Source organism: Eptesicus fuscus, chromosome 4 (genome assembly GCF_027574615.1).
Source record: "Eptesicus fuscus isolate TK198812 chromosome 4, DD_ASM_mEF_20220401, whole genome shotgun sequence".
NCBI lineage: Eukaryota > Metazoa > Chordata > Mammalia > Chiroptera > Vespertilionidae > Eptesicus > Eptesicus fuscus.
In genome coordinates this window covers 14,232,256-14,244,237 of record NC_072476.1, presented here as the reverse complement: position 1 = coordinate 14,244,237, position 11,982 = coordinate 14,232,256, and positions in this window count along the sequence as shown.

Sequence of the window (11,982 nt, the reverse complement as noted above, 5' to 3'; positions counted from 1 at the left end):
TGGCCGACCAGCACAGTGAGAAACAGCCCTAACTTTGGAGTCTGGCAAAGCTGATGGAAAGCCCTGTGCCACGTGATCTTCAGCAAGTCACTTGCTCTTCCTGGGCCTCAGTTTCTTCATATATAAGACGGATGGTAGCATTGCTCTTATAGTGTTGTTGTGCAAACAAAATTGAGTAATTTGTGCAATGTGCCTGCCAAGGCCTGCAGAAGGCTCTCAGACAGAGGTGAGGGGAACAGGAGAGAGCTTGGTTGGGGTGGAGGATGTGCCTGCAGAATGTGTGAGCACTTCCCAGGACTTTCTAGAAACCTGGAAAATAAAGGGACTTCAGCCGGCTGGGCTTGGCTCAGTGGTTGAGGATTGACCTATGAACCAAGCGGTCACAGTTCGATTCCTTGTCAGGGCACATGCCCAGGTTTCTGGCTCGATCCCCAGTGTGGAGCATGCAGGAGGCAGCTGATCAATGATTCTCTCTCATCATTGATGTTTCTATCTCTCTCTCCCTCTCCCTTCCTCTCTGATATCAATAAAAAAATTTTTTTAAGCGCCACCAGCTCTGGGGGGCACAGGGAGGCATGCCAGGGTTCATTCCCTGCAGCCCCCATGTCCTCTGGGAAATGGGATGAGCATGGGACCGGGTTGGAACAACACGGCCTCAGCCGCGGGATGGGACAGCCTTGGCTTCCTGCAGCCAGGACTCCTAGGTCAGTTTCCCCACTGCAGGTGCAAAGCTTGTAAAACATGCCTGGCTGTTTCCTAGTGGGGACGCCCCTCCCCCAGGCAACAAAGGCTCCAGCCGCTCGCAGGGTGGTCTCCACCTGTGGGAGGGCATGGGGGTACTCCACGGCGCCCCGCATTAGGGGTCAGCCTGTGTGAGCAGTGACCTGAGGTGTCGTGTACACAACTCCTCAGATCCCTCTGGGACCTGGGGGACACAGCCAGCAGGTGCCAAGACACACACCTCACCTGACTCACTCTGGGGTCCTGCCCACTGGACTCTGACAGCCCTGCTTGTGAGTGGAAGCAAGTCCCTCCCGCCCTCAGCACCTCAGCCTCCCTCAGAGGGAAGATCCTGGCATGCCCTTCAGAGTCCCCCCTCCCAGCAGTGAAGGCCCCACCTTCAGGCCCAGGCCAACACAGCTCACCCGACACCTTGGCAAGGCTGGCCAGCCCCCGGCAGGCATTGTTCACCAGCAGGACACGGTCCTGGCACAGCCGGGGGCTTTGCAGGCACCACCACCTCCTCCAACAGGTGCTCCTTTATGCAGCCTGCAAGGGGGCCAGGGGCCTCATCACCAGCTGGGCCCAGGCCACCCCCCAGCCCTGGGGGCCCGGGACCTTACCCAGCAAGGACAGCAGCCAGACGACCGCACAGCTGGCCTCTGCCATCTCTGTGTCCACCAGGTAGGCAGCCAGCAGCTCCGCGATGAGGCCCTGGGCCTTCTCCAGGGGGGCCTTGTCCGTGATGTCAGCTGGAACCAGGACAGGGAGGATGGGATGCCGGGCCCTGAGTACACATGCCCCTGACTCCACCCCCACCAACGCCAACAAGAGAAGCTGGGGGAGAGGCCAGGTGCCCTCAGATGGGAAGGTGGCTGAGGTGGGGGTGGGGGTTCTTGGAGTCCCAGGGGTGAGACTTGGGGACTTGTGCACCGGGTGTGAGCAGGGCTCTCCATGGCGAGGAGCCCTGTTTTCCTTGGGCAGAACTACGCCCAGGTGCTGCTGGGCCAGGATGGGGCCTGGATTAAAAATGAGGACGGCTCAGTGGCTGAGCGCCAACCTAGGAACCAGGTCACAGGCCCGGGTTCCTGGTCAGGTCACAGGCCCGGGTTGTGGGCTCCATCCCCAGTGGGGGGCATGCAGAAGGCAGCTGGTCAATGATTCTCATCATTGATGTTTCTATCCCTCTCCCTCTCTGAAATCAATAAAAATATATTTTAAAAATTTAAAAAAATTTAAGAGAATATAAGCCCTACTTAATGGTTTGGCTCAGCAGATAGAGCATCAGCCTGTGGACTGAAGGGTCCCAGGTTCGATTCCTTGTCAGGGCACATGCTTGGGTTGTAGGCTCGATCCCTAATAGGGGGCATGCAGGAGGCAGCCGGTCAATGATTCTCTCTCATCATTGATGTTTCTGTCTCTCTCTCCCTCTCCCTTCCTCTTTGAAATCAATAAAAATATATTTAAAAATAAAATAAAGAGAAAATAAAAGGACTGCATAGACGCCTACCTGGTTGGGGCCTGAAGCTCGGTTAGTTTGGTTAACAAAAGAATAAGTGACTCCTATAATCCAAAACCCAAGGGTCTGGAGGGAGAGAGCATGTGGTGAGCATCCAGTAAGAGACCATGGGTGTATTGGGTCCTTCAGAAAACAGATCCAATAGGACATATATATGGAGATATACATGATGGGAACTGGCTTACACAGTCATGGAGGTAAGAGGTCTTAACGATCTGCCATCTGCAGCAGGAGACCCAGAAAACCAGTGGTGTGATTCCGTTGGAGTCTGAAAGCCTAAGAATCAGGAACCAATGGCGTAGGTGCCAGCCGGAACCCAAACACCCGAGACCCAGGCTTTCTGATGTCCAAGGGCAGAAGATGGATGTCTCAGCTCTAGCAGAGAGAGCAAATTCCCTCTCCCTTCGCCTTTTTGTTCTGTTCAAGCCGACTGACTGGATGATGCCCACCCGCATTGGGAGGGTGATCATCTAGACTCAGTCTACTGAATCAAATGCTAATCTCTTCCAAAAACACCCTCACGGACACACTCAGAAATAATGTTTACCAGCCATCTAGGCATCCTTTAGCCCAGGCAAGTTAACACAAAATTAACCATCACACCAGCTAAGTTTTTTTTTTTTAATTGAATTTATTGGGGTGACATTGGTTAATAAAATTATATGGGTTTCAAGTGACACCAGCTAAAAGTTACCTTCTCCATGAATCCCTCCTTGACTTCCCAGGTCAACGTACCGCTGCCCACTCCCTGCATATATCACAGGGTTTGTTTTCTGGTCAACCTCCCCCATTAGACTGGGAGGGCAGGGATATGTCAGCTTCATTCTGTACCTGACAGGTGCTCAAGATCCAGCTATTAAATGAATGAACCCTTCAGTACCTGCCCCATAATCTTACCCGTCAGATTCACAAAGCAGTTGACTCCAGGTTTGAGGGGACCCACACCCTCCACACCAACATCTGAGAGTCGGTGTGTTGCTACATAGGGACTGCGCACATTCCCAAAGTTAATATTAGCCCTAGGCAACATGGCAATGTCGACAACATTTTTAAAGCAAACGCCCTTTGGCTCAGCAAATGTATTTCTAGGAACAGGTCTTATAGACAGACCAGGATTTCTCAACCTCACTATTGACATTTGGGGACGGATCATTCTTTGCTGTCAAGGCTGTTCTATGTATTGTAGGATGTTTAGACTAGAGCATTTCTGGACCTCCATGCAGGAGATGCCAGTAGCACCACCCACCCAATTGTGACCATCAAAAATGTCTCTAGCCATTGCCTGGTGTCCCCTGAGGGATAAAATCTCCTCGGCTGAGAACCGCAGATAGTGGTACCTAGGATAGTAAAGATGAGAAGTCGTCTACCTGTCCTCCAGGAGTGGACTGGAGAGTAAATCATAGGACATCCATACCATGTGTATGGTTTTCCTATGGATGCTGTAACAAATTAGCACTAACTGGGAGGCTGAAATGACACAGTTAACTCTGGAGATCAGAAATCCGAAATTATTATCACTGGGTCCAGATCAAGGTGTCAGCAGGGTGGTGCTGCCTCTGGAGGCTGAGGGGAGAATCCATTTATTTGCCTTTACAAGCTTCTAGAAGCAGCCTGCATTCCTTGGCTCATGGCCCCTTCCTCCACCTTGCTTCAGCTGTCACATTGCCTTCTGCAGTCAGATCTCCCTCTGCCTTCCTCTTATAAGGACCGTTGTGATTACGTTGGACACACGGATTATCCAAGATAATTGAAATCCTCAATCACATCTGCAAAGTCTCTTGTCATATAAGATAACATATTTGTAGGTTCTGAAGCAGGAATTGGACACTTGGGGGGCTATTCTTCAGCCCACCACACCATGGAATATAACATGGTCCTTAAGAAGAATGAAGTAAGGCAAACACGGCATGATCTCACTTAAATGTGGAATCAAAGAGGTGAAACAAAGTAGGGTGGTGATTGCCAGGGGCTGGGGGGGGTGGGGGGGGCGGTGGGGAAAATGGGGAGACGTAGGTCAAAGGGTACAAACTTTCAGCTTTCAGATTAATAAGTTCTGGAGCTCTAATACACAGCATGGTGATTATAGTTAACAATACTGTATTATGTAATTGAAAGTTGCTAAGAGAGTAGATCTTAAATATTCTCACCACACATACACAAAGATAACTATGTGTGAACTAACTTTATTGTGGTAATCATTTCACAATATATTCATATATCATCTTAAGCTTACACAATGTTACTTATCAATTACATTTCCATAAACCTGGAGGAGAAAGATTGAGGCAGCTCTACACTCATCCAGGCATTCTTTCTACGAACAGATCTCCAGGGCCCACTATATGCTGCTACAGAGGCTGGGTTAAGCGAGGAACAAAACCAAGTCACTGCCCTCCGAAGCGTGCACCTGGGTGGGGCAAGATGACAATAAACAAGACAAATAAGTAAAATGCTGAGCATGTTGTACTGTGATGGACACTCTGGCACCAAGTAAGGCATTTACTGTCTAGGATTGAGGGGGTTTGTAATTGTCAGGAAGGGCCAAACTGAGAAGGGGAGCTTAGAGTAAAGATGTGAAGGAGTAAAGGAATAAACCATGGGAATATGTGGGGGCAGAGCATTCCAGAGAGAAGGAAAAGAGGACACTGCAAGTACAAAGGCCCTGGGGCAGGGGTGTACTAGATGTATTTAAGGAATAGCAAAAAGGCCTGTGTGCCTGGAGCAACATGAACCAGGGGAGAGAGTAGGGAGAAATGAGGACAGAAAGGCAGGTGAAGGGCAGGCCCACAGCCTGTCAAATTGGAGTTCCTTATATCGTAACTCTATTTGTAGAGATATTGGGTACAAACTTTTAGTTATAAGATGAATAACTGATGGACCACCTACGGATATTGATGAAAGGACAAAAAGGAACAATAGAGTGCATAGCTGATGGCACATGGAGCCTAAATATCTCTGGAAAAACACTCAAGACACTGGGGCAAATAGTTGTTTCTGTGTGGAATAGGAATCAAGAGTGGGAAGTAGACTTAATTTTCACTCTAATTTTTGCACTGTGTGAATGGCTTGTTAACCAGGCACATGTATTATCTATTCAGAAAACTTTAGAGCATGTAAAATATTAGCCCCTGTGCCTGATCGGTGTGGCTCAGTGGTTGAGCGTCGACCTATGAACCAGGAGGTCATGGTTTGATTCCAGTCAGGGCATATGCCTGGGTTGCAGGCTCAGTCCCCAGTGTGGGGCATGCAGGAGGCAGCTGATCAATGATTCTCTCTCATTATTGATGTTTCTCTCTCTCTCTCCCTTCCTCTTTGAAATCAACAAAAATATATTTTGAAATAAATAAATAAAATATTAGCCCGTGGCCCTACTCTGGAAGGTAGGATCTCCTCCAACCAGAGTCACCATAGGGTCTGATAGCCTAACTCCTCCTCCCCGCTTACTGGTCACCCTGTTGTGGCCCTCCCCAAAATGGCATCTATTCCAGGCTTCAATAACCTCTCATTGCATTCTCACCTTTCTGCACTCATGTTCACTGGGCTAATCTTTGGGGAGAGGGGTGTATTCTAAGGAGTGTCAGTCCTACTCTCTACTGATAACTTTACCTCCAGTTCTGGCAACTCTTGCCACACCCATGGCGACTCTACAGCTCATGCTTGGCACAGATGCACAGTTGTGTACTGAATAGGGCCGGGCACAGATTTCTTCTGCAATTCCTGCTCTACGTGAGGACAAAAGCCTCATCTGATACATTTTGGGATTCCCCAAGCCCAAGCCCAGCAAGTGTGGGTTCCAAGTCCAGCTCTGGCCATACATGCCCCAGCCGAACCCGAAACCCAGGCATGTACCCTGACCAGGAATCAACCGGCAACCGTTCCGTGCACAGAACGACACTCAACCAACTGAGCCACTTGGGCGGGGCAAGCTCTGCCCCTTTTAAACTCCAAGACTTTAGAAGTCACCCTACACTCTGGAATCCATTTCCTCATGTGTGAAAGGGGATAGCAACACCAACCTCCTACCTCAGGGTTGTGTGACGAAAAACCTACTCACAGATGGCAAGATCCCACAAGGAACAGTTTTTCTGACTGCTTTGTAGGTGTGGGGTGTTTTGTGTGGTGTGGTACACTACGCAGGCTCATGATACAGTCATCATATTAAATAACAATAAGGAGCATTTTTAAAAAAAATAGAAAATCACAAAATGAAGTCCCACGTGCCTGATATAATAAAACATCCACCAGATTACATGGACAAGAATGTTCATAGCAGCTTTATGCATGATAGCCCCAAACTGGAGACAGCAAAGGTACAGTGAGAGGAGAGTGCCGAATGCAAGCATGTCAAACTCCGGCCCGCGAACTACATGCGGCCCACTACGAATATTTTTGTGGCCCAGCCAATATAATGGTATGTAAGAAACGTTTGCATAAAAATGTCTTAACTTAATTTCACAATATCCTGTTATACATAATTATTAATAACGAACCACAATGTTCACTAATGACTGATTACTATAATCGTGTTGTATTCATTTCTCTTACGCACCTTACGCGTAAGCGCACCATTTCTCTCCACTAACACTAGCAGCGAATATTTTAGCAGCTGATTGCCACATCATTAGTTTTGTACTGACTTGTTTGGTGTGTGCAATAGGAAATATTTCGCTTTCGGAGAACAAGAAAAAATAGGTTTATTTGTGTAGTTATTCAGTGTCTGGTAAGTTAATGTTCAAGAAAAAAATATTAATTTTTATTAAAATGTTCTATTATTTTATGTTAATGATGACTCATTTATTTCAGCCATTTGTATTCATGTCTCTATTGAAATAAACCTATGTTTCTATGAAAATGGAAGCTTTTGTGTGTTTTTTTTGTGGCCCACATAAACTTAAACCTTGTTTATTTGGCCCATGTTAGCCTTTGAGTTTGACATGCTTGGCATAAAGGCTTTGGGCATGCAATGAAATGCTCTTGGCAATAAAAATGGACCAACTACTGATACAAGCAATAGCATGGATGAATCTCACAGACACAATGAGAGAAAGATGCCAGACAGCAAAGGGATCATACTGTGTGGATGCTATTTCGAGAGTTCAAGAACAGGAAAAATCAATCTAAGGTAATAGATATCAGATCAGTGGTTTCAACAAGGGGGTGGGGAGCGGTGGTGGAGGCCAAGGGAGCCTTCTAACGTATTGAAGATGACCTATATCTTGATCTGGGTGGAGGTTACACAGGTGTATTGATTCATAAAATTCTTTGAGACATACACTTAAGATTTGTACACTTTACTATAGATATACCTCAAGTAAAAATTTTTTATAGATAAATGTTTAAAAATTAGAATAGAAACAGTATGTATCCAATGGGCCTGCTCAAAAATGAATACTTCATTTATTTAAAATTATCTATGAAAACATTTGCTAGGTTTCAATACTTTAAGAAGGAAAATTCTTGCCCAGCCGGCATGGCTCAGTGATTGAGCACCAACTTATGAACCAGGAGGTCAAGGTTCAATTCCCAGTCAGGGCACATGCCCAGGTTTCGGGCTCAATCCCCAGTGTGGGGTGTGCAGGAGGCAGCCTATCAGTGATTCTCTCTCATCATTGACGTTTCGATCTCTCTCTCCCTCTTCCTTCCTCTCTGAAATCAATAAAAATATGTGTTTTAAAAAGAATGAAAATTCTCAAGAATGATTATTTCTGTTGTTTAAAAAGTACATTAAAACTTGCAGTTTTGTCGAAACCGGTTTGGCTCAGTGGATAGAGCCTCAGCCTGTGGACTGAAAGGTCCCAGGTTCGAGTCCGGTCAAGGGCACGTACATTGGTTGCAGGCACATCCCCAGTGGGAGGTGTGCAGGAGGCAGCTGATCAATGTTTCTCTCTAATCGATGTTTCTAGCTCTCTATCCCTCTCCCTTCCTCTCTGTAAAAAATCAATAAAATATATATTTTTTAAAAACACAACTTGCAGTTTTAGCTTCCTGCACCCTTCCCCCATCACAGCTTTCTCCAACTCCTGCCCTACCTTCATGAAAAATTATCATCCTGAATTAGGTGTTTATCCAAACCCCAAGCATTTCTTTACATTTTTTTAAAATATATTTTATTGATTTCTTACAGAGAGGAATGGAGAGGGATAGAGAGCTAGAAACATTGATCAGCCGCCTCCTGCACACTCCCCACAGGGGATGTGCCTGCAACCAAGGTACATGCCCTTGACCTTCAGTCCACAGGCCGACGCTTTATCCACTGAGCCAAACCGGCTTCGGCTTCTTTACATTTTTACTATGTATGTATATAGTCCCTTACTCATATGTAATACAGTTTTGCATATTTTTATAATTTATGGAAATTATATACTGCCACTTGCTTTTTTGCTCAACATCATCCCTTTGACATTTATCCATCAATTCTTTTCTGTTGATTGACACCTAGGTTGTTTTTAGGTTTTTCCATTAGAAACACCGCTCTGAACACTGAGGTAGTCTTTATTATTCACTAAATTAGCATATATTGCCTCTATTATGTGTCAGGCACTTCGTTTTGCCTCGTTTAATAACAATGACCTATCCTGGGTGTTATTATCCCCATTATACTAATGAGTTATTCTTGCCTGCTCTACTCCTTCACCCCAACCAACCAACCACAGGGCATAGGTGATTCTGCTTCAGGAATCTGGCTGGGCTCCGTCCCTCCCCACTGCCACCATCACTAGTAGCATTACCTCAACTCAGGAGCTTCCGGTCGGTCTCACTGCTTCCCTTTGGTCTCTGGGATATGTATTCCACAAAGCTTCCTAGCCTCTCAAGACTCTATCCTATTTAAAACCCCAAACTCCATTGGTTTCCCACTGCTCTTAGGATAAAAGCATCATTCCCACCAGAGCCTCCAAGGCCCTCCTACATGGCCCCACCTCTCTGATGGTCTCTCAATCTCACCCCTGCACCTGGGCTGCAGTGGTTCCTTTCTGTCCCTCAAACCACCCCCGATCTCTCAGTCCTCAGGACTCTCACACCTGCGGTTCCTTGTGTGGAACCCTCTCCCCCAATTATTCCCCAGGTTAACTCTATGCTGCCTCCATCACCTCCACCGAGGGGGTAAAGTCCCCTCTTCATACCTCTTGTGACATTTATCAAAGAAGTAACCAAATTATTTGTGCAGTTATTGTACCCACTGTATGCCTCTCTTGGTAGAATGCAAATTCCATGAAAGCAAGCACCTGCTCAACACTGCGGTAACCCTACAGCCTAGCAGAGCCGGCATATGCGGCTTGTTTTGAACAAGTTAATGTCCCCCGTTCACAGGTGTGGAAACTGAAGCTCAGAGCACGCGAGGGACTGGCCCGCGTCCTAGGCGACAAAGACGCCGCCGTCCTCAGGCTGAGGCCCATTCCAACCAGTCCCTCGCAGAGCCACCTCCCGGGAGACCCTCAACGCAGCGCTGAACCCATCCACCCCCAACCCGCCGACGTGCAGCGCGGGGCACTCTGGGACATGTAGTCCGGCCCACTCCCCAGCTCCAACATCCGGGAGCTCGGCTTCCGGCGGGTAAGTCCCAGCAGAGCCTTTGGGCAAGACGCGTGAGAGCGGTGGCTAATAACGAGGGCGTTTCAGGGGTGCGTCTCCATGGCCCTAGTCCCTGAGGCTGACCTTTATTGTGCGCCTACTTTTTAATCCTCACCCGAGGATATGTTTTTCATTGATGAGAGAGAGGGGGAGGAGGAGGAGGAGAAGGAAGACAGAGGAGGAGGGAGGAAGGAGGAGGGAGGAGAGACATCAGTGGGTTGCCTCACTTATGCACCCCTGACCGGGAGTCCCAGGAATCGAACCCGGGAACCTTCGTGCTCCAGAGGAGCTCTAACCACGTGGCCACATCGGCAGGGCTGGTGCCTACTTCCCAGTGGGGCTCTCTCCCCAGCTCAGAGATTGAAGCTCCGGGAGGGAAGGTGACGTACAGGCAATGACTTTCATGCAGTTGCAGCCCCCAGAGCAGAGGTGGGACTCCAGCCTGGACTGCCACCGGGTCCTGGCTTCTGTTGGCAGTGGGGTCCTGGGAGCGCCCCGACGGGGAAACTGGACAGAGAGAGTTCGCCAAAGAGGACAAGGAGAGAGACCCGTGTGTAGCTAACTGAATCAGGCCTTCAGGTACCTGGGCTGTTTATCACCAGCTGAGGAGCATCCTTAGGAGCTGGGGTCCTGGAATCAAAGGTGTGGGTTCCAGTCTCATTTCTGTCACTTCCTAACCACATGACCCTGCCTGGATTCAACACTTAAAACTCTGGGAGCAGGGTTGGTTTCTGGTTTGTTTGTTTGACCTGTAGAGATAATCACAGTAGCTACAGGGTGTCCAAATTTATACACATTTTAACAGCTGGTAACTCAATTTTGAAAATGAAATGTACTTTAATAAACACTGCCTATATAATTATTCCAAGTGTGTGTATATATATTTTTGGGGACACCCTATATATTATTACTAAATTTGGGACAAGCGGAATGCAAATATGTACAGTATTGCCTGGTGCTAAGGAATTGGTGGCCTTCATTATTCAGAAAGAAATAAGTGGCCATTATTATTCAGAAAAAAATAGGGGTTGGAAGTTGTTGGGAGGTTGGGTAGGGAGGAGTACACCTTAAACCCGGAGGCTTTATCTCCTAGGCAGAGGGTGGGCAAAGGCCCTTGGCCTCTCTTTAGTAGTCTTATCTTGAACAACTTCTGCTTTAGAAATGAGAACCCCAAAGGGCACTTGCAGCTTCTCCAGAGCAGTCTTCCTGTCAGGGATAGGGAGTCGGTTTACCCTGGAAGTGGTGGCAAAGATGATCTTGACTAAACTTTACTCAAACCCCTTCTCTACTAGGCTCTGACTTTCGGGTTTACATGTGTTGTTCATCTTTGCATCGGCAAGAATCCCGCTAAGTCAGTGTAGCCAGAATGCCCTACCTTGGTATCTGATTGGGGTCCTCAACCTTCAGCATCCCCCAGGTTATGTCTAATCACCTTGGCCTGTATTCAATAAGAATCTTCTCTTACCACTGATGCTTTTTTTAAAAAATATATTTTTATTGATTTCAGAGAGGAAGGGAGAGGGGAGAGAGAGAGAGAAACATCAATGATGAGAGAATCATTGATCGGCTGCCTCCTGCACGCCCCCTACTGGGGATTGAGCCTGCAACCTGGGCATGTTCCCTTGACCAGAATCAAACCTGGGACCCTTCAGTTTGCAGGCTGACGCTCCACCCACTGAGCCAAACCAGCTAGGGAACCACTGATGCTTTTAATTCCACCCCTCCCGACTCTCTCTGTGTGTCTCAGTGACTCCAAGACCTAAAACTATAGGTCTGTCTGTCTCAGTCTCACAGGCTGGCTCTCCTCTGCATGACTAGTTTCAGCCTACAGATTTTTGAGGGGTAAGCTGGACATTTTACCTCTGACTATTTATCTTCCCTTAGCTCTGACCTCCTGTCATGTCTAAACAAGCCTTTGAAGAAAGTATTGAAGCCAAGGAGATGCTGGCTTCCCGCCTTGAGTAGAACCCAGGTGAGTGAATAGTCCTTTTGCTGAAATATTCTCTACCTAAAAGAGCAACTGCACCATTCTCTCCTCTCACGGTGCATTGTTTTTCTTCAGAGCATTTTCTCCACCTGCATCCTGCCTGCATCATTTTATATGTCTGTGTGTGCCAGACACAGCCCAGAAATGTGTTGTTGTGTTTTGTTTATTTGAAACAGGATTTTTTTTC